At 43.6% G+C, this 23713-nt stretch overlaps 1 protein-coding gene across 1 annotated transcript in view; it reads left to right on the top strand.

Annotated features, from left to right (window-relative positions):
• Window positions 1-234: 234 nt before the first annotated feature.
• GLI2 (GLI family zinc finger 2) overlaps window positions 235-23713 on the top strand; it is a 188922-nt gene continuing 165443 nt past the window's right edge. Inside the window, exon 1 of the mRNA XM_082764124.1 lies at window positions 235-365. The gene's annotated coding sequence lies outside the window, so the exon portion shown is untranslated. The remainder of the gene's footprint in view (window positions 366-23713) is intronic.

Below are 23713 nucleotides of genomic sequence, written 5' to 3'. Positions count from 1 at the left end.
GTCCGTACGGTTCCCTACGGGCGTGAGGGGACTGATGGGCAGCGGGGGACAGCGGGAGCCCCGGCGCAGCCCCGCACCTCGGCGGGCTGCCCCCGCCCGGCCTCCCCTCCCCTCCCCGCCCGGCCTCCGCGCCAGCCGCCGGGGCAGAGCCTCCGCTGCCGCTGCCGGGATTCGCGGCGGCTTTTGGCGAAGAGCAGAGAGAGGGGGGGAGAGGGAGAGGGAGAGAGGAGAGGCACAAAAGGGAAGGACGGAGGGAAAGTCCCTCCCACGCCCCCCTCCCCCAAGTTTATGATGGGGGTCCGGAGGAGCAGCTCCGCTCCGCAGCAACCGCTCGCCTGCTGAAAACTTGCTGCTCCGCTTTTTGGGTAAAGTTGGTGCTTATTGTGTCTTTTCATTGTGCTTTTGAATTAATTATTTTTATTCTTTTTTTTTTTTCTTTCTTTCTTTTCGTCCCCTCCCGCTTTTGGCGGAGATGCTCTGCGGGGGGGGGGGGGGGGGGGGGGGGCTGGGCAGCAATTTGGAGAGGGGGGGGTCCCCTCGCACCGGGTACCCGGGGGGTGGGGGAGAAAGGGACCGAGGGGATCCCATCCTGTGCCTCCCCTCCCTTCTTCCCCCCCCGCAGGTGAGCGGCTGCTGCCGTGTGTCCGTGCGTCTGTCCGTCCGTCTGTCCGCCCGGGGTGGGCTCCGGGCCGTTGTTTTGTCCGGGGTGGGCAGCGGTGACAGTCCCCGCACCGGGACCGCCTGCCCCGGGGTCCCGGAGGACAGCGGGAGCCCCTAAAGCCACCGCTCACTTCGCCTTTTATTTTATTTTATTTTTTTTTTTATTACCCCCCCCCCCTCTCCCTTTGGCACCCCCCGGGAGGGGCAATCTTTCGACAAGTATATTTGCTGAGGAATTTAAAAAATTCCCTGCTGCAACTTGATCCCTGTGTGATGAGGAGCGGCTCGGAGAGACCCGGACTCCAATCCTATTAAGGATTTAGGGAGTTGAGAGTTTTTCCCCCGGACTCGGAGGCTCTAAAACAATCGCAGAGGAGGGGAGGGAGATGGGCTCATCTGGATGCCTTTTCTGCCTCGGGTGATTGCCATCATTTCCTGGGAAACCTGACTTTTCCAGCGCGAGGGGCTCGGGCTGCTTAGCAGTGGTCCTGCCGCCGGCTTTCCCAACATTTGCGGGATTTTATTTATTTTTATTTGTATCTTTTTTGCCCGCCCTTAGAAACTTCCCGGCACGGGATGGGACGGGGCCGCCCCGTGCCCCGCCTGCCCCGGGCGCTGCGCGCAAATCTGTGCAAAACCCGCGCAAATCTGTGCAAACCTCCGCCCTCTGCGCGGGGCCGGGCAGGGGTCCCCGCCTTCTTACAGACGCCCTCATGGTCTGTGCAGTCCCCCGGACCGGAGGCTGGCGTGTCCACCGTGGTGCACAGAGAAATGAGCATTTCATTGGCCATCGTGCATGTTATTTCTGCAGGCACGCATAAAGGGAGCAGTTGGGAAACTTTGTCCATACCCCGCCAGTCCCCTTCTCCTTTATTATTATTATTATTATTATTATTATTATTATTATTATTATTATTATTATTATTATTATTATTATTATTATTATTATTATTATTTTGCAATTGAGGTTGTCAGGATGCACGAGAATTTGAAAACAAGCGTTTGCCTAGCATGCTGCATAAAACAACATTTAAACAAATATTGTATTGGCATGCACTGTGGAGTTGGTGCCAAAAAAGTAAAGTAAATAAGTGATGAAATTCAAAATATACAGAAGTGGAATAGACTGATTTGTTGTAAGACTTACTGATTTGATCTGTTTGTTCTAGCTACCTTGTTGAAAAAAAAATGCTTTAAGGTCTAAACCTAATTCACTTAACTTCACTAAAAAAGAAACTAAGTGTGATCCATACTGTACCTTCACCTGGGAAAGAGGATCCTGCTGAATAATTGCTTATGCTCCCGGGATGTTTGAAATGCAGGGTAATTACTGTACACAGCAACTACATTTGGTGAATTGGTTTGGTTCAACTTTTCTGATGAGCGGATACAGTAATTTGGATTTTGGCTGGAACTTCAGGAAATGTTGACACCTGTCAAACTTTGAATTGCAATAAAAATGTCATATTGAAGGTTATTGCAAAACTGACAACTTTAAAGAAGTGAATGAAATTCATTATGGCTTTTCCACTGTAAACAACTCTTGAAAATTTGTCATTTGATTGAAAACATGACCTATCTGTAGTACTAAAAAGTGCCTGATCCACTGAAGATGAACTGCTAATCTACGGGTATGTGGATATCCGAGCCTCTGGTGTATGTTTGTGAAAGAGCTAATCTTTAAAGCAAGGTGAGGCAAGATTCACTTGATCTTGAATGTTGTTATTGCTTAAAGTATGTGACTTTGAAGTGCCCAGAAATGCAACTGCTGTTCTTCAAAGAAAAACAGATCTCGAGGACTGTTTCCAACTTCCTTTCAATGTCTTTTTTCCAGTGTGTCAAAGGGGATGTATACAGATGGACAAATACTGTTTGTGTTAGGTCATTCATTTAGAGAAAAATTAAAGCCATAGAAGAATTTGAACTAGATGCATATGCCAGTATAAATCTGGCATAATTTCAGTGAAGCTACTCCAGTTTATGCTTGTGTAAAGGAAAACAGAACTTGACCTCAGATATGCAATACACAGCAGCCTGCATTCCCCGGTGTCACACTGAATGCTGAAGTCACATTTGGATAAGATTTTTTTTCCCAGTGTAATAGTATATAGTGAGAAAGATTTGACATAGTTTTAAAAGCTATTGAAACTTTTATGGCAAAAGGCTATTTTTGAGTCTGTTTTCTGTGATTTTAAAGACCTTAAAGGCTTTTACCATAACGTCCCCTTCACGTTTGCAGAGAAGCTGTACACAGACTGGGGGGGCTACAGGAGCGGCTGCTTATGGGTAGGCTTATGTGATCACTCCAGCATTGTATAAGTTTAAAATGTTTTTCATGATCCTGATACTTCTATTTAGAAAGTTTGACTTTTTAAATGAGTTTTCTAGTCCCTTGACCCCATCTTTCTTTGTTTAAGGATGTGGTAGAACATCTGACCTAATATCATTAACATTATCCTCATTCTGTGCTTCTAAGTACAGAGGACACTCGGTTAACTGCCTCCCCTTGGTTTTGGTGGCCTACTGTAAGGCAGTTGTTTGCCCTGTAGTCTGAAAGGTACACAGATACTTCATGCTTTTGTACTCCAAGAAGTGCTCTGTTCATAGAGAAGTTTCCAGTGCAGATTAGCGAAAGCAGTGGATTCAGTAAGCAGTCACCAAAATCTGTATGTATTTGTGCAGCAAACACCTATCTATTGCTTCATCACAAAGCCTCCACTTAATAATCTGCCCAAGGATTTCAAGGCAGCGAGTTTTTTTCAAAGAAGCTGCTTAGGAACATTAGATGTGACTATAGCATCAAACTAATTAGTTGCCACTCTATTTCTATGAAGCTTCCAGGGCTTTATAGAAATGCAATATTTGCACTTCTCACTTGCTGCTGAGACATTGAGGTTAAGCAGCCTCTGCTTTTTTGTCTGCTTTTTTACTGATGGGAAAGATTCCAAGGCATTGTTCGAGAGCTGCGCAACCCCCTTATATACCTGGGTAAATATTTTAAACAGTTGCGCATTTGGACAACTTGCCACAAAGCATTAAGTGGTATTTAGGGTTTACTGCTGTTTGCTCCAGCTCTGTTCCCAGGGCCTTTTTAAAGAAAAGCAAAACAACAGGAGGTATTCGAGAATTAATTAAATCAACCCTAAATAAAATAACAGCATTGAATGAATCCTAGAATGAGTGACTCTTAGAAGACATTGTGTTAGGAGGATGGGTGGCTCTGTATGTGTACACACGTGTGTATGTTGGTAATATGAATAATTCTTGAACTATGTATAGAGCAGATCACATATATGTGCATCTTCTAGAAATTCACTGGTATGTGGTGTCAGAGCAGCAAGAATTGGATCTTGCATGGTAACCTTCAGAACTGAAGAGGTGACAATTTTGTGGGTTTCCTTCCACAGATACCTGTGGACAAGTGATTGGGTCATCAGGTCCAATTTTCTGCTGGCCAGTTCCAGTTGGAACCAAATACATGTTAGATATGTATAGTGCAGGAGTGGCTGCGGAAATTTTCTTCATTCACACTCTTCTGCAGAACCACACTCCATTCCTCCTAAATTCTTTAAATAAATAAATAAACAAACAAACAAACAAATAAATAAATAAATAAGAGAACAGGAAAGTTGCTATCCTGTAATTCAAAAATACAGAGCAGCAAAAGTTATTTGGCATTGGTGAATCTTAAGTGTTAGTGAAAAAGAGGCCTTGGTGCCTCGAAGTGGACACCCAAATTAGAAAACACATTTTCAAATTGGTTCCTTTGGGTCCCCATTGTAACGAGTGGAAGCATTTATGGCACTGTCACTGGGCATGGACGCCCAAATACATGAGTCACTGGTGAATCTTTTTTCACCATTTCACTATTGTTTGAGCTTGACTGTCACCTTTCTGCAATTATAAATATTCCAAAAGAAAACAATACAAATTAGAACTGTAGGTACCAGGATCTTTGTACTGGATGTATTTCTTTTTGCTTTCTAAGTGTTCTTTTTCATATGAAAAGAGTTTAGCAGCTTTATCCTTATTCAAGGCTTTTCTTTTTGTATCTGCTGGGGAGAAAACCATTAATTTTGTGGAATGGTGAGAGTAAGCCTTAAGCTGTCTTTGACATTTTAGTTTAACTTGAATAGGTTAATTTTTTTTTTTTTTTTTTTAAGAAAACAAGTTGGTGGGAAGTGTGTTTTAACTGTGAGCGCCCGATTTCGACCATTAGCATGAGAAAAAAAGTTTTAGTGCATTTACTATTGTATTGAATGAAGAGTTCCAACAGTCAGGGAAAAGAAAGTAAAAGGCTGTAAAGAAATGATGGTCTATTCAGATTATTCAGCAGCCCAAAGCTCTGGTCATCTGCCTCTGAAATCTGTGATCGGGATATCACTTTTATCTTCCTGTGCCTTTCTCTCGCCTTTTTCACATGTTCACTTTTGTCAAGGTTTATTGATCACGTTTTCTTCTCTGCAAATCTGTGGAAAATTTAATGAACCAAAAACAACAGAGAAATAAAAGGAACTTTTTATTCATTAGCACTAGATTGAATTTTGTTCTATAGTCACTACCCTCTTGCCTCCCATGTGCGTCATTGTGTCACTCCTGTAGCACTTACAGTACATACAGTGGAGATGGCTGCATTATTAATTCTGTTCCAGGGAAAAGTTTGTTTAATGTGTGTGAGATCTTATAGCAAATCCAGCCCTGCTGCTTGTCTCTTGTTCTGTGCCCTTCTGACATTCGGATTCTTGACTGCATTGCTTCTGCCGCTAAATACCTTGAAGTGTGTATTCCGCAGAGCATTTACCTCTGCAAGAATGAAATGTATTTGCTGCCTAGCAATTAAACCCAAATTTAAATGATTGCAGATTAGTAGTAGTTATTTACAATCCTGATTGTTTTGGTGCTATGATCCTTGTTCATTACACATCTGCTTTGCCATGGTGCTGCCCCAGAGTGCTTTGTGATGCAAATGCTTTTGTTAACTTACAAATAGTTTCAGTATCTAGATCATCTCAGGTGACATACTTAAGTCTCTTCTTTTTTCCCAGATGGACTTAAAAAGCTGTAATTAAATGTGGCTTCCAGTATGATTAAGCTTTGCTAACATCTTCCATGGAATGATTTACTTGAACTCTGCCACTTTCTGATCCTGTCACTGCAAGATTTTTAAATAAAGGCCTTTTTAACATTAATTTCATTTCATTTAGTGCAGCTTGTAAGTGTAGGGAAATGAGTTAAAATTGAGCATATATCTGCCTGAGAGATTTCTCGGGTGTTCTCTGGCTCCAAAGAACTTCACTAGTACTCTAAGTTAAACGCTGAGGTGTAGGTCTCAGGGGAAGGAAAACCCCAGAGTTCTGTAGAATAGTCCCAAATACTCCAATAATGAGTAAGTACTGTCAATGCTGATACTTTTAAGGGATGAGCTAAAAGCCACAGAAGGTCATCAGTCCTGGTATTTATAATTTCAGATGCAAGGGTGGTACATCTGTGACTGCATCTTTTATTTTCTGTGCACAAAGTGACAATCCTTCCGGTAGGAATGTGCACCTGCAATCTTAAACCACCTCTAAATCCACTGAAAGGACTTTGTGCCCAGCAGGATGAATCCTACTGGGAAAATCTGGGCTCCTGTTTATAAAAAGAGTAATAAAAAAGACTTTTATGCACTGTGAAATGTGGGATTCTACTGTAGATAATTCATTCAAATGAAACTAATGAAATCTCTTTGGAGGAGCAGGCCTTCTCTGGGATGCAATTCTGCAAAGTGGAAGCTGGTGAGGGTCCGGTCCCCTGCTGATGGGCACCCTGTTGTCTCAGTTCCTCACCTGTGCCATGCAGTGCAAAACACCCCCGGTGGGGGACTGCCCGGTCCTCCCCAGGATCTGCAAAGGATGGTCAGCTGCACAGCTTAATTCCTGTAAGAGCAGTGGAAAAAATTTCCAGTGTTACAAATGCAATTCAGATGCGTAGGAGAAGCTGTGATATCACAGCTTGCTGGTTTGTATTTGTTTCAGGGAAGTTTAAATATCCAGTCTCTGGAAATTAAATCTTTTTTTTTTTTTTTTTTTTTTTTTTTTTTCTTTAAACATCCTATATATTTAGTGAGCATGTTCTCTTGGAGCAAGGGGATCACCTGGAAGTTGTCTGGCACTGTGTTAAATAGTTTGATTTAGCTACTAAAAGGCTACTAAAAAAGTTGAAAACTTCCCACCAAATCTCTTTTCAGCTTAGAAAACAACATCCCTAGCTAAAAATCAGTATATTTCTCCCTTCATACTGACCCATGGAGTCTTATTAGAGTCACTTTTGTCAAGCTTTCTTAAATGCAAGGTCTGTTGATTGCTACGGTGTTAAAAGAGCATCAGTTCCCAACACCAAGATAACGCCTTTTCAGAGCAATCCTTAGCAATGCCTCTTTGTGCAGCGAACAATGCAATAAGTCAGACAGGACTTTCTGAGCCACCTCTATAAGGAACTGTAAGGGCTACTGAAGTACACTTGTGTTAAGTTGAATTGATTGAAATTTAATGGCTGTTAGTAGCTATGAATGGTAATGATTTTCTAGAGTATCTTCACCATGCTTGACATTAATAATGGGAGAGCGTGTATGTGTGATGCTAGTGTGTTACTCATTTTTAAGATGTTTTCTCCCAGCCCTCTTTCACATAATTTAGTTGTTTCGATGCTTTTTTTAAAAAAAAAAAAAAAAAAAAAAAAGACCAACAACAACAGAAAAAAAACACCCACACCTTGGGCTTCAAAGAGCACGTACATCTTGTCAACATAATTTTGTGCCCATGATTTTTATTTTTTCCAATTCCAACATAAATCAGACTACAATATAGTAAGAGTGATGAATTTGTTTTACATGCCATCATGAATTAATGTTATGCAAATTGAAGCTTTACAGGTGCCATGATTTACTTAATAATTTCAAGTTGTAATATTTAAACTCATTCATTACATTTGAGTAAAAAAACACAGCATGTTCATATTTTTAAATGTGAAATGTGAGATTTGTGTGCATTTGCTGTGTGTAGTTGCTGTGTAAGCACATTTGATGGCTAAGAAAGAATCAATCAGTGTTCACATTCGGCATATTATTCCTGTAGATGTTACCAAGACATTTCAAAGAGAATATTTGCATGTAGGGGAGAGGAAGATACTGGTAAAACATCTTTCAAGGATATCAAGAAGCAGAAAACTGCCAAAGCAAAGTTGTTTCTTTTGGCCCTAAAAAGAAAGAAAGAAAGAAAAAAAAAAAAGGCAGATTTGTATGGTTTTCCTATGCAAAGTGGCCTTTACTTGATCCTGAAAGGCTCACTGCAAGCGCTGCTCCTGGGACTGCAGTCTGCTCCGTAGGCTGAGGATGAGCCGAGGAGCTGGTGAGAGCTATAGGCGTCCCAGGTCAGAGGTGAATGTGGATGTGATCGCAGGGTTTTCAGGCTTTGATATCATTCTTAGTGCGCTTCCCAAAGGCTAAGGACAAGGGGGAAAAGTTTGACACATAAATACATCTTGAATCTCTGAAGATAAGAATAGATTTTGACTTTATTTCTCAAAAAATTGAGGTCACTGTGGTCTGATGACAGGCTGAAAGCCCATCACTCAATTTTTTTATATATTTTTTTCCTATATATATTTTTTTCCAAATGATCAGACAGGGGCTTATATTTGATACATTGTATGTGTTGAGTTAGTGACAGCATATTCAGGTTTTGAAGTCTGTGGCCCCAGGGTCAAGGCTTCACGTCAACATCTGGGCCTCCCTGCCCAGGTAGTAAGAATTTCACTGATTATGCCATAAAAGAGCCAAACCTGTTACATTTGCTAAAGCGGGTGAAATAAAAGTGATGTGTTTTGAAAGGTGTTCACTCAACAGGACTATGGGTCTCCATGAGTTCTCCAGCCACTAATCTTGTGGGTAGGCTCGGGGCAAGAATTGGCCCTCAATTGCCTGCACCCATGGGACCATAGGCAGGGCGCAGGGCACTGCTTGGCTTCTGACACTTCTCACAACCTCTCCTTTTGCTGGGCCTGTTCTCGAAGAACTTAGAGGAGAAATAAACCCTGATGTGCCATTCCAGAAGGATTTAGTTGGGTGTTAAAAGGCCTTTTGGGAAGTGGTGCACAGTGTACATACCATGATCAAGTTAATTATGTTGCTTTGGCAACCACAGCTTTGGTATTTCCTGACTAGGGCCTGTTGATGGAATCATATTCCAATATCTGGCATCATCAACATTAAAATCTCTTGCAAAATCAGGTCATATTTGTCAAAAACAAGCAGAAAAAGAGAGACTGGGGATTTTTCTGATGGTGTTAAAAAATCAGTATTTTAAAATTGAGTGCAGGTTTTCTGTTGAAATAAATTTTTATTAGAATTTTAAAATTGTAGGGAATGTGATAGCCATACAGTTGATTTTTCAGTAGGCTCCAAATAGTTGATTTAAAATTCCCTTTAGGGAAAATTTCATCATTTTGGGATTTTGTTCCAATTCACACGAAGTCAGACTTGGATATCTAAAAGTCCTTTGTAGACTGTAGTAACTGTACTTCTAACTTTGGTCTTCCCTTCTCAAAACTTTAGTAGAATATAGAGCTGAGCATAGTATGTGTGTTACTTGACCATGGCTAATTTTTTGGCCTTTGTGTATGGTTGGGGCCTTTTCCCCAGATATTTTTAAAGAAAGGGGAATGAAGGGGGAAGCCCTTGTACATACTGTGGATGTATCTTCTTAGCAAAGCCTGCACCTAATGAACGACAGTACTGCAGCACCTTAGCCTCTATTTTCTATTCAAAAAAATGTTCTTTCTCCTGGATTTTATTCCTAGGCCTCTGGCAGGGCTTGCTAGAATTTAAACCATGTGTAGGACTTATTCTGAGAAAATCAGTGGTGCTGGAGGTGAGTTCATCAGTCTGGGACAAAGCACATGGGGAAGTGTGGGCGGCAAATAGCAGGTCTGGATCTGCCTCGAGGGGACGGGGATGGAGGCTGTGCTGCTCGCCAGGAGCACGCGAGGTGAGGGATCCTCCTCCTTTCCTTTCCAGAGGGCATTTCCAGCGGTGCAGCTGGCAGGGGGATCTTTGCCAAAGCAATCTTCCTTTCATCTGTTCTCAGGGTAGAGATACCCAAGAATGAGACGCCATCCAAGGCACTGAGGATGGGAGGTAAGCAGGGCTTTCTTGGGGGACCCTGCTGCCGGTGAGCCGGTGCCATGCTCTGCTGCCCCTTCTAGGCTGGATCCTTTCACGCCACGGGTGTCTCCACATGACCGGCTGATTTGCCTCAGATTAGGCTAGGAGTTTGTAGTGCGTTGGGCACAGTTCGATCCTGGCATGCGCTAGCTGTCAAGCTGAAGGAAGGGGATGCGTAATGATGTGGGACTCGTAGCCCTGGCCATCTTGGTGTCCCCCTTTCCTGCTGAAAATGCAACTTTGCAGCCTAAGCAGGGGAACTGCTGGCTTCACCCCAGTTCCCACCTCTCTGCAGCTGCCCATGGAATAACCAGCAGGCTGAGGGGGTTCACCAGCATCTGATCTCCATGGAGAGCAGGTGACAAAGTTGGCTGCTCAAGATGTGCTCTTCAAAGACTTTTCCATCCTTTCCTCAGCTGCTGTCTCCAGGTGTGGTGCAGCCAAGGGGCTGCCACCCGCACCCTGGTGATGGCTGGATTCTATGCTTCCTTCAACAAAGACCAGGCAGTTGTGGGTTGGCTTTTTTTTTTTTTCCCCTCCTGCTACACGTTGTTAGCTGCTAGGATGAGGTCTGTGCATCTCCTGAGCAGGCTGGACTGCTGAGCCACTGGTGCAGTAGTTCAGACAAAGTGCATTGCTTCAGGTGTTCTTTGGCTGGCTGACTGCTTCAGGTGGCACACCTCTCCTCAGCTCAGCCTCTCCACTGTTTCAACATCTCCTGTGAGCTAATGGAGCTTAGGCATCATCTGTTTCTCCCTCTCCTTGGAGGTTACAGACTTCTGGACACCCTTGAGATGGAGTTTGAAGGTCATTGGTGGCATTTTTAGGTCACAGAACTGCAGTGCCCTGTCTTCTCGCCAGCTAATCAAATGACTAATTAGTTCTTATATCGCTGCAGTTATCTTTTGCTCTAGCTTTGGTTCAGCTCTGCAGGATGAAGCCTGCTAAGAGACAACACTTGAGAATTATTTGATTGGAAACTTAGAGGCAGATATGGTCAAGAGCCTCCAAATGAGCAATCGTTTCTGTCCGTATTTATCTGTCTACCTCAATTCATCCCTGTATATTAAGGCATTCATCACAGTAAAAAAAAAAAACAGCCTTCCTCTAAAGATCCCTACAGTTATGGCAGTGAGGATACAAAACACGCAGCACTTATCACTCCATTGTTCTTCAGGTTCTTTCTACAAGATTTTTTTTAAAGGCAGTTGTGTATGTGTATTTTAGTTTATTTCAGTGGACGTGTATTTTTACATGAGGTTACTTTATCATGCACTCTCTAAAATGCTCGGAAGTGGATACTTGGACATTGCAAAGCTTTGTGTGCATCACAGCTACATTAACCCACTTTATTTCCCGCTTTTCTGAGGTGTTGATGGCATCTGGTTGCGACAGATGCTTTATGATAAAGCCTTCAGATCAACATGCCTTTGGAGACATCAGTGCTCTGTGTTGGTACTTGCAGACTGCTGTATCCAAATACTCTTCTTTAATTGTCTTATTAAGTAGAGAATTAAGCTCTGTGCTTTGACTGTTTTGGTGCCAGTGATTCTTATTGCAGGCTTTGGCACGGCACCGCGTTGTGTTTTAAAGAGACAGCATCACTTTAATGATGTGGGAACTGAGTTGGAGGATAAAAATCCGCTGAGAACAATGGCTGACTGAGAGTACGGTACGTAAAATCTGATTTTATGTTCTTCCCTCCAGACTATTAGGTGGGGGTTTCAGTTCAAATGCCTGCGATGATTTCAGAAATAAAAAGCAGAAATTCTCACTGCTGCCAGACCACAGGCTCCTCCGCGCCAGACTTGCAGACGAATGTCACATGTTGCTGTATGTTTTGAAAGCATACCATGTGTTATTCTTTAGCTGTCTCAGTCCTCCCCCCAGCTATATAATCTTCTCCCTCGTCAACCTCACAGAATAACTTGTAATGAAATCAACTTTCTTCTTCCTCCCCTCCCATGCAGACTGGGGGCTTGGTTACCCCGTACCTGTCACTCCACAGGAAGGTCTCTGCCTGCGAACTCGCAGCAGCAATTTTAACTCGACTTAATGTAACTCTGCCTCTCGTGCTTTAAATCAGGCACTTTTGACACTGATATTGCAGCTTATGTTGTGTGTTAGGATCAAGAGCTCACAAATCATTAAACATATGGCTAAAACTTTTTTTTTTTTTGGTGAGGAATATAATATGTTTCAGTTTAACTCAGCTGTGGGTCTAGATAACAAACGCTTGCCATTAGAATTACTGTTTCCAGAAACAATTTTTTTACTCCTCCTTTTCTACTGTCTTGGATTAATGTTTCCTCCAGCTAATGACAGGACTGGACATGCAAACTAGATTAGAGCATAGTGTGAATAGTATGAGCTGAAAATGCTGGCATCTCACTTTATTGTCTACAAGGTAAAGCAGTTTACTATGAGCTTGCAAGAAGTCAACTAAAAGCCACCAGAAAAATTAATCCAGGACCCTTGGTGCCCTCCCATCATGAGGGCAGTTCCCAGGGAATTTGTCTCTAAAACATCCTTGCTGCCCCCCTGTCCCACAGCGATGCAGAGCTTTCCTACAAGAGAGAGGTCAGAGTCTGGCCACCCACCAGATAGCTGGGTTTTACCCAGGTTAAACCTGGTAATACCACTGTAAATAAACCTACTAATAGGAAAAAATGTTAATATCTAGTAAAACCAAGGTAATGCCATGTCTGTGCTGCCTGTGGCAGTGGGACACTGCTTCTCCTGTGGTGCCAGGGTCGGGGTGGCAGAGGAAGAGGTGATGACTGCAACCCGGTGCTATGGCTGCTGCGGGCGGTGAAGGATGCTTCACCTCGCAGCAGCTCCCTGGGGCTGCCAGCCACGGGAGGCCTGCCCCTGATTTCAGCAGAGGCAGGAGGCAGCCAGCGCTTTCGCTCAGCATTTCTGCTGAGTTTGGCACACCAAAAAAGCACAGCTGCTTGGATTTCTGCATAAAAGGGCATTTGAGTTGGTCCAGGACTTCAGATCACATCTCTGATAGGCAAGAAACTGTTGGGAAGATGAATTAAAATGAAATAGAAGCTGGTGAGGCTAGGAAGCCAGGGGCAGCTGGTACAAGAGGTCATACGTACACACCTACGTGTGCTAGCTGTAGGTATGTTCCAGACCTCTGCTGAAAATTCATTGTATTTTATATATACTCCTTCTATTCTTCCTTTTTTTTTTCTTCATCTATTCTTCCTTTTTTTCTTTTTTCTCTTTTTTTTTAATCTTTATTTTATTGTGTTTTGTTTGTTTGTTTGTTTGTTTGTTTTCTGTTTTTTTTTTTTGTTTTTTTTTTTTGTTTTTTTTTTTTGATTTTTAGCACTTCCAGGAATGTTCCACAAGCTCCTGAATCCAGCTATTTTCAGAGCCCTATTGTTGTAGGTGGTGCTCCTGCCAGCCAGGGATCTTTGCTGCTGGGTGTGCCAACTGCTGCCCTAGCTTCCAGGTTTACCAGGGACCGGATAAGTCCCTATACTTATTCTTTTAAAATCCTTGATTTGAATCCACATTGAAAGGCTGGATCACAGCCGGAGTCTTGGGTGTCAGGCTTGGAGTTCTCCCTCCCGTAGAAAGGAATGATTTATTAGCTTTCTCTGAAATCCAGACAAGAATAGAAAGTTCATGTTTCACGTTTAGGTGTAATTGTGAATGCGATGTTTGAATGATGAGGTGTACAGTGCTCAGAAAGAAACCTGGCACCGTCCCACCCCAGTGCAGGGTTTACACTTGGCTGTGTCTCTGATGGATCAATCTGATGAGTCCCGTTGTGACTGGGACCTCTGTCCTCACCACTTTCCCAGGTTTACTGGGGGCTCAAACTGAGCAGAGGAGCCAGCTGTGTTGCAGTGGCAGAAATACTGGTGGGACACGGCAAGTGCCAGCGCTGGGCTCGTCAGCCTAGGGACAGCAAGTGCCACGTCCTGACAAGTCGAGATATTTAGCCTGTGTCTGTGGGGAGGAAGATGAAGATCCTCATCTCCCTCTGGGGATATTGCAAGGAAGACTTCTGGAGAGCAAGGGAGAGTTCATGCTACAGTGAGGTGGGAGGGCCATATGGTATAGAGGTGAAGAGGGAACAGAAAACCTTGAGAAAGCAGGCATAATTGGTGCTTCTCCTCACAAAACAACTTGATAATTTTTTAAGTGACTTTTTCTGTTTGGGACTGAGTTGTGTTGATTGCAGGAAGGCACTAACACTGCTTGATCTCAGGCTAGTGCTGCTCACTGAGAAAAGCTAGGGAGGAATTTGGGCTGTAACTGGAGATGGGACAGACTTTGTCCTAGTGAATAAAAGATGTATTTAAAAAAGCATTTTAGCTTCTGCCAGGGTACAGTTTTCTAAATGTGCAGTCAGGTGGCACTGGTTACCTCACCAATAACTTGAAGAAATCACAAGAAAAGATTCCTGCCTGCTGACAACCAAATGCACCTTGCCTCCCTTGGGAGAGCTTTTGGGTGATTTTTCATTTTCTTTCATCCAGAGTCCTCAGAGATACAGTTTTAAGACTAGGAGTCAGACCCGAAAACTGCTGCTCGCATGGAGAGGTCTCCTACATCTGGCACGCAAGCTGGATGAGGAGTCAGCTGCTGCTAACACTAATCTACCCCTCATGGGCTGGTTTTGAGCTCTCTGGAGTCCCTAACAGCAGTGATTCTGTCTCATCTACTGAAGAAACCCCAGAGATGCAGTTTCCAAACACCTCTGCTCCTTGAGGAGACTCTCAGGTGCAGCACTGCAGGATGCCCTTTCCTCTCCACTCCCCAGGGCTGCCATGGACATCAGTGTCGCGTAGGACATTTGGAGCATGTTTGCAGTGCCATGGCATGAAGCCCCAAGTCAGCATCTAGTGTGTGTTTCTAGAGGCAGGAGGAAGGGTGACCAAGTGTTTTCACGTGATAGGCATGTGCAAGAGGGCAGCTTGACTTAGTCCCTTGGAAATACAGGTAAATGCTGCAGCTCCAACACCCTCATCAAGGGAGCACAGCTGCTTTTTGTTCCACAGGTTCATAACAAAAAGCTCACGAGCAATGACTGCTTTGTGAGACCAAGTATGGCTTAGAGGGCCTTCCTCCAGCCTCATGCATGTTGTTGTGAACCCCTGTGAGCTGCTAGTGCTAATGTGTAAGACAAGGAGCTATGCTTTGAAACCATCCAGAGCTTATGCTAGCACAGAATGGCTGCTTACCCTACAGACCTGTAAAAACTACAAGTGATGCGTGCTCTGCAGCGTACCTTCTTTGTATACCAGTATGCAAGGGCTGTTCAAGATAATTGCTATAAACTAGAAATCTCTAACAGATTTGGGATTTGCATTGCTGCGACAGACCTTTCTTCTGTGGTGTTGTCACAGGGACACATGAGAAGCTGTTTGAACCAGATTTCCTTGATTTATGAAAGAAGTGGTTGTAACTTTGGTGATTTCCAGTGGGGTTTCTCAGAAAACATTGCTTTCCCTGCCCTTTCTTTATCTGAGAGACCTTTTCCTGTAGTCTGGAAAGCTCATCTTATCTTCCAGGGAACGTGTGGGACATATATGTGATGCAGCTCTGGTTATTAGCAACGCCAGCATGGATTATCAGAGAAGACAGAACTACTGCACTGTCATGTGGGGAGATCATAGATCTTTTACAGCCTGGTTTTTAAGGGAGATCTTTGGCTTAAAGTCACTGGTCTTAAGTGAACCAGCCAGTGCCCTGTGGAGGAGGAGGCTGGAATGCTCTGAAAGGCCTGCAGCTAGAGCAAAAGCACATTTAGCTCACAGCCAGCCACAGCACGTGCTGCCTTTTGGCTCCTGTGGAGTTCAGGGACATGAAGAAGACCCAAAGAGACAGGCTCCCAGATAGCCTGCTGGGATCTGGGGTAAATACTGCTGGGGAGAGAAGGGACGTAAGACACCAAACCTGTAGGGAACCAGTTTTCATTAGTTCTGCAACCCGTTGGACAACTTGCGTTCTTTTATTAACTTTTTATTACGGCAAAAGTGACTGGAATAAAAATAGTCTAGGTGCCAAGGGGATAAACAGTTAATTAAAAGGATTAAGGTCTGAACATTTTATTGCTTTTAGAATGATGTTATTAGATTTACTAGCTTAAGTTAAATTTACATGGCTGAATTACTTCTTAACTTAGTAATGAGTTTTGTGGAGAAAAACACATCTGTTTAGGTGTTTTAGAAGGACTTCATCCAGAATATGTCATCACTCTTTAGGCCATTATGGAGGTGTAGAGCAGCCATCCTTTCTGTCATAAGCTAAAGGGATGCTGACTGGACATTTCATTTTTCTTCTGGAAGTCCCTGTGATCTGCACATCATGGAAGGGCCAAAAGCAGCTCCCGTAGGTAAGATAGCAAGAGAACTGTTCGCAGTGTTACGTTAGTTATATCACCAACTGCAATATCTTGGGTAATGTTAGTGTTCTTAAACTCTTGAGAAGTTTTAGGATAACTTGTTTTTCGAGCATATACAAGCCCTTTGTGTTCTGAAGATAGCATATGGCCAACTGCTGACTGACAGCAGCAGCGGCAAATCTGTTTGAGGTCACCTGCAATAAACTTCTCTCGTGACACCTGGTGACACAGTCAAGCCCAGTAAATAACTGTCATGCTCCTGCCCTTTCAAAGGGCTCGGGGGTGCTAGAGGTGTGTGTATTGGCTTCCTCTGAATCCACAGTGCTTGCGTGTGGCTCTTTCCCCCACAGCTCCTCACACAGCACACTTGCATGTTGGACAGAGTCCAAATTTCCTCCCTCCTGGGGATTCCTTTGCTGTTAATTTAAGTGATGGCAAATGCGAACTTCTTGCCAGAGCTTGCTGTGTGTTTTTGGATGCTTTTTTTAGCTGTTCCCTGAGGGGTCAGCTTTTGTCCTTCCTCACTGTACTTTTCTGCTTTAGGGAGAGAAGCCATGAGCTGAAGCTAATAGGTCCCACCTGGCTTTGATAGTGTCTCTGCCGTGGCTTCAGTACCTCAGTGTCTGTCACAGTTTTCATAGACTTTTTGCTTTGTTGTTGTCTGTACAAAGCTGGGCTTATAATAATGTGAGCATGTATGTAATTTTTATCTTAACAGCAGACTGAATCATTCATGTTTGTAATAGTGTGTCTAGTTCCCATTAGATGGTTGTCTGCAGCACTGTAACTTGGTGATTTTAGATGCTGAGAGGAAGTTAAAATTAGAAAAATCACTATTTTTAATAGCTACACAAAATAGTTTTTCTCTTTAAAAGTCCTGTGGTGAAGACACGGTGGCCCTATATATAATAGGGATAGAGTGAACATGTTGAAAAGAAGCGACTGCCCATCTACCCTAAGTCCAAACTGAAGATTTACAGGCTATCATCTCAAACTGGGGACAGCCCAGATAATGTGCCACAGACTGGAAAGTGCTTGGTGGCCACAGTCTCCTTTCCCGCAGACCAGCGGGGTAGCCAGGAGTGTACAGCTGGAAAAGTTGGAGGGCAGCTCTTCTGTTTGAAGTTATCTGTGACTTTGACCTCCCTCCAAGGTGCCTGCCCTTTTCACCAGAGTGGGCTTTGGGCTTTGGTGCCCCCCAGCTGGGCTGTACTCTCCAGGATTATTCTCCACGGTCTTCATCCAGCCGTGAGGCTTGTGCTTGCACAGCCGGGAGTCACTTCAGTTGTGGTTTTACTCCCATCAGCTATTTTTAGCAATCCTCCTCTTATTTGTCCAGATGATTTTGCTGGAGGAAATGTGCAGTGGGATGTGTTCACAGGGCAGGGAATAACAGCGGTGGCTTTATGGAGATGCAGGTGTTGGAGGAATGCCGTCTGTTTGTGCTTCATTTGCACTGGGCTTCTGCAGGGTGCTGTGCTTTCTGTGACCATCCAGGGTGTTTTTAAAAACAAAGTATTTGGCTTAGTGCAGAGGTATTAACCCCAGCCAGTGTGTAGGTGGGAAGGCCCTGGTGTGGTCTTCCCTTTCCTGGTGGGTTGAAAAGTCTCTGATGGAAGAGCTGGTGTGTAGAAATGCTTTATGATGACACCTAGGAGGCAACTGGAAATGACGGAGAGAGAGAGATCTAGTGTGGCCTCCTGCATGGATAGAGAAATCCTTGTGTGAGTCTGGGACCAGTGTGGCAGGCGGACTTGGGATTTGGTGAAGTTACCAGGTGACTTATGGAGAGCATGCAAGCAGTAGTACAGCATTTCAAACTAGGATTCAAGTAAGAAAAATATCCTAGACTGTCTGTGGAAATAAGCAGAGGAGAAGAAACTTATGAGGAAGCATCAACCAGGATTCCAGGGTCCAAGGGCATCAATGGCTGAGTATGAGAAGGCTGTAAATTTGCTGCTTTTGTTAATCTAAAAAGAGCCCAAAAAAAAAAGAACCCAAAGAGGGTTTTGGTGTTTGTCCCGTAGTGAGGAGGCAGCAGGGACTCGCAACATAGCACTCGTAACCACAGCAAGTGTAATGCATTCAGGTCTGCTTCACTCCCTTACAACAGAGATTGACAAATTGGAGGGAGTTCAGGGGAAAAAAAGTAACAAGAGAGCTTGAGGGATTGACTTATGAGAGAAGACCGAAAGAGCTGAATATGGATAACTTGGCTAAAGGATGACAAATGGGGTGGTTGAGATATAAATCTACAAATATCTGAAGGGTGTAAACACCAAGGCTATGAAGAATTATTTAGAGTGGTACAATAGGGTGTAACTAGAAGTAATGGGATGAAATTTAAGAGAAGGCAAATTTCAGTTGAATAATGGGAGAAGCTTTTTGACAGTGTGATGTATTAGGCCATGGGTTACTCTTCCAGCAGTAGTCCTATTGCTCACTACTTAGGGCACAACCCTGTTTATTAAGAAGCCAGAGTTTTTCCACAGTCTTTATTAAGGACAGTTTCAAATCGTGCCTTTTGTTTTTTATTTGTTAGATGCTGAGAAGTGCAAGCTATACACTGAAATCACTGTGCCCCTACAGACATGCATCATGTCTTGATATTGCACCTTGATATTGCATCTTGATATCATGCAGCTCTTGAAATTGAGGAGAGGGCATGAGCCTGAGCAGCTTCTCAAGGCACAGCTCAGCCCAGATGGCCCAGCTGGCATAGAAAGTTGGGTCATGTTGGTAGTGTCCACTCTTTGCTCAGGATCTCCTTCAATCTTTTGCTCTTCTCCTCATGTAGGCATTGTATTATTACCATGTGGGGGGTTGTTCAGTTACAGTCTCTGGAACTGACATCAACGTTCTTATACTCTGTATAAAAATAAAAATCTTCCACTTCAAAGTAATCAGGACAAACAAGATCCCATGGATGCTCATAAGTCTTTTATAAACCTACAATACCGTACCTTAACATTTTCTTTAAAAAACTCCCATTTCTTCTCCTGCTTTTCACTTCACTTGAAATGCAAACTAAGGTCAAAGGATAGCTTGCCTACTAGCAGAACGCACTGCATTGTGTGTCATTTTGAAATGTCCTCCACAGTCACTGATGAGTGCCTCAGAGTGACTCTCTTGAATGCATCTTGCTTTCCCTTATCTTGAAGGGCTAAATTAGAAAATTAGGTAACTAGCTCTGTAAATCAAGTTAGAGAGTCTCAACTAAAATGGTAGTTTATCTTCAGCATAGGGAAGATGGTAGAGATTCATGTAATTAGAGAACCAAATGCAGCTGTAGCACTTAGCATACACTGGCAATGCAGCTATTCTGTTGGAGAGGGAGGACAGAAAAGTTTGAAGTGTTGGCATGCTCAGAGCATAAATGAGACAAGAGCTGAAAGTGTCTTATAATTGTTCTTAAATGTGTTTTGTATTGCTCGTGTTGTCCCTGAAGAGGTCTGTGTCTGTGTGCTTCAGGGAAATTTCAGAATTATATCCTTTCTCGGCCTGTGGGAAGAAAGAACCACTGAAGGATTTAATTCTCCTCTGGATGGGGACGAATATTTTCTTTGCTGAAAAAGTGCAGTTTTGGTCTACTCAGAACTGGATTAATTTGGTGAATGCTTTTCATAGGGAATTTTGTGTGGGGGGAAATGTCAGAATAATTGTGTCTTCATTGCAGCCCCTCCCATCACTGAGGGCTGTGGTGAGAGCACACTTCTGGAGAGGAGAGCTCTGCTTTGAGCCACTTTTCATACCCAGATCAAGGGTGAATGTGTGCTCAGGCCCCCTTGTCTCAGGAGAGCAGCATAACCACTAAGCTGCCTCAAGTTTGCCACCTTAATCTAAGTGGTTTCCATTCAGCAGAAATAAATCATTTATGTCAGTATGACTCCAGAATTATTTTTAAAAAATTGTTTGGTTTCCCTCCTGTACAGGAGTGTCAATAATTTTCCCTACCTTACTGCTGAGGCCACTTTAAAAAGGAATTTAAATTATGTAGCTGGGGGTCACTAGTAGCATTTACAGGAGACATTGGTGTTACTTTCTGGAGTTTGATTCCTGATACTCTTTCACATCTGTTGGTAGATTTGGACTCTACCAATTTACAAGACAGGCTTTCAGCCATACAGCCCCCATGAAGAGGACAGGGCAAAGGTGGTCAGGTTTCTTTCAACTTCTTTGGCAAATTCCTCCCAATCTAATTAGTGAAATATATCATTGCAAAGCCATGGCACGCAGAGGGAAGTGTTTGGGGTCATGAACAAGGGCCTTTGGGAAAGGGCACCTCAAATTAATCTCCAGTGAGTTTGGAGGTCACTGCAGCAGTCCAGGCCACTTTCTTTGGTGACAGAGGTCTTGGGGTGTCCTTCCTAAAGGCAGATGTGTGCCTGCAGCTCTCTGTCCTCCTACCCCCTTGTCAGGTGGGTCTGTACCATCTAATCACCAGATGGTATGTTAGAGCTAATCCTCCACAGCAGGCCTGGGTTGTGACCTGGGCCATTTTGGTGTATATACCTTGTTGCTGTGGGTCCGTAATCTACAGCTGAGGGGCTGGTGAGATGGCAGGAGACCAGGCTGTTGCAGCAGAAGCCACAGGAATGGGGCTACCAGAGGTCTACCATGCCAGAGCTGATCTGGGCAGTATGGTGGGCTGTGAGGCTCAGTAAGTATGCTTTTATCAGTAAATGAAAGAAAAAAAGCTGCCCTCCCTCCTTATCTGCTGAGGGCAATGAAAAGTCTAGAGCCAGCTTGTGCAGTGAAAGGATTAATTTGCTAACGATGTTGGACCTGTGTGGATGTTTGATTAATAAAGTAGTAGTTTATCTTCTTACATTTCCCCATAGCAACTGCAAAAGAGTTTCAGATGTCTATGGCCTTTCCTGCTCGCCTTCTACCGTGAAACAGATGTTTCGCTGAGTGACTCTCAAAAGGACAGACCAGCACCAAAACCCACCTTCTGGCAGGAAATGAAGAGAAGGCCAAATTGAGGGAGTCAGCCCAAGTGCAGGGCACATACCTTTCTTTTTCTTCCACCATATGGGAAAACACATAAATGTGTGTGCACAGAAGCCACAATGTGAAAGCAGATTATTCTGACTCGAGAGATGTTATTCACTTTCTTTAGCAGTGTTTAAAGGCTGGAGAGTTTTTAGCTAAATGTACTGGAGGGCTACACAGTTCCTCTGCTGTCTTGGGTCTTTTCTTGTGCCTTTATCCTCCGTTTCTCTCATACTAATTCCCTGCTTTTATCTCCTGCAATTCCTCCTCCTCTGCCTGGCACTGAGAGCCCGTGAAAGTAAATGTTTATAATGTGCATTCGGCTTTTGGTGAAACCTATTCCAGCTTTCAAAGAAAGATCTTTCGTTTGGTCTGCACAGATGTAAACTTTAAACAGGAGAAATTCCCCAGATTCAAAGGATGGCTTCAGGATTCCAAATGCTGCTGATGCTCTGTAGTGCTCTGTCCTTGTGATAAAACTGCCAGCTTGCGTTGCCTGCTTCCTTTGGATTTGAGTCTAGGCAGTCCTCGAGTGGATCTAGGCCTTCTATACTTGCAGCATATACTAACAGTGCTTATTTTTTGTTTACGTATAAATAAGATGTCTCTCCGCAAGATCTGTCAGAGGCCAAGCTTGGGTTTTAAAAAGGAATAAATAAGCTATGGAAGAGTTACTCTGTCATAAGGTGCATTGTGTCAACAGACGTTTATTTTATTTACCTGTTAGAGTAGGAAGTGCCCTGACTTGTTAGTTTGTTATTGCTTTCTGTTTTGTTGGGTGCTAACATGGTTCTCAGTCATTTTTGTGTTCTGTTTTCCCTGGAAAAAAATTATATCAGCCTCTTTTCACAGTTATTTTCCTTGGCAAAAGTTAATACCTTATTTATTGTTAGCTGCCATAGGCTATATATGAACTAGCTGATCCTTGGAGATACATAATTCACACACTCACTTTGCACATCCATTTTAAAAAATTGAGGAGGTAGTACCAGCTATAGGTGATGGAAACTTTTCCCTTGTTACGTACTCATTTCACAAAAAATCCATATCAGTAGTGACTGAAGGCTGTGATAACTAATGGCTGTTTACCCTACCCATCAATACTCACACAAGTACTTTCCACCCATACCTCTCAAAGTATTTTATATTAAAAAAAAAAAAAAAAAAAAAAGCAAGCCTGAGCTTTATTATACCAGATGCAAATGTTAAGAAACTGAATCACAGATGAATGTATGCTCAGGACACCTGGTGACAGTGTTTGGAAACTGGGACCCTTGACTCCCTTCCCAGGAATGGGACCACTGTCGCACAGTGCTGTGTGCATCAAGACTCCTTTAAGGCCAGTGTCTCAGTGAGTGATGGTCCCCATCCGTGTCCCACCTGCAGAACTCGGAGGCACACATGTCTTAAGGTCTCGGCCACCTGCCAGCTTTGCAGGATGCTGTTTTCTAATGGAGAACAAATTATACAGGATTTATTGGAATGTCCAGAGAAATCGGCTGTCTTTGCAGTATGTCCACCCTGGATGAATTATTTCTTGTCATTTTTCTCTGACAATATGGGAAACTGATTGGCCATGACTCTGAGCTGTGTCTTCATCTCTTGTGAGGGCCAAGATGAAAGGGCAGCGCTGGAGCTGTGCTCCACTGGGCTGCATCATGAAGCGCAGCTCCAGCACCTCTAAGTTAGCATCAGATAAGTAAACAATAAAGAGGTGTCCTGACAGGGACTGAGTGGTCTCACCAAAAAGGTCATGCAGCCTAGTACTCGCTGTGCTGGTTTGGACAGCCCCAGCCGGGAGGTGTCTAATGTGCTTCATTCACTGTACGGACGTGTCTGAAAATGATTTCCAGAGCTGCCAGGCTGGGGTCTTTTACCAGTGTAAAATTCCCTTGAAAATGTAGAAATGAAGGTAAAATAATTAGTAACAAACCAGTGCTTGTGTCCTGAATTGCTCTTCCCCTGTTTTTTCTCTTTGTTATGTACTGTACCTGGAGATCCTGATAACCGTGGTAAGGCAGAGTGGGTGAGTGGGGAGAGGAGAAAGGGCGAGCTGCCAGGACTTAGCTGTATGTATTTAATGTGCACTGAAAAGCAATTTGGATCTCTGGGAGACCACAAGTGTGAGTGATTGGGATGATTGAGAGCTGCCGAATGAGGCTTGAGATTGTGGAGATGCGGTTCAGATGCTGAATTATGCTGGTGTCCCTAAACTTTCCTGGTTTTGAATAACATTTTTCTAGCTGAGGTTTTGCAAGTATGAAGCCCGAAGCCAGCTTAAGGAAACTTTATGATGTGAAAATTAAGTTTTCTCTAGTAAGCTGCAGTTTGTCAAAACAACAGCACACATTCCAGTTGGGCTACAATTTGGCAAGATGCAAAGATTTCATCTCTCCCTTTGAATATCTGGAGAAAATGGAAACCTGGCATCTTAGCACTGCATGGATTTCTACACAACCCTTTCAACAGCTGGGATAAGCTACTCTGCT

Source organism: Aythya marila, assembly GCF_965140915.1.
Source record: "Aythya marila genome assembly, chromosome: 6".
In the NCBI taxonomy this organism is placed as follows: domain Eukaryota; kingdom Metazoa; phylum Chordata; class Aves; order Anseriformes; family Anatidae; genus Aythya; species Aythya marila.
The sequence above is the reverse complement of the archived record's forward strand: the minus strand, read 5'-3'. Positions and strand labels throughout refer to the sequence as shown.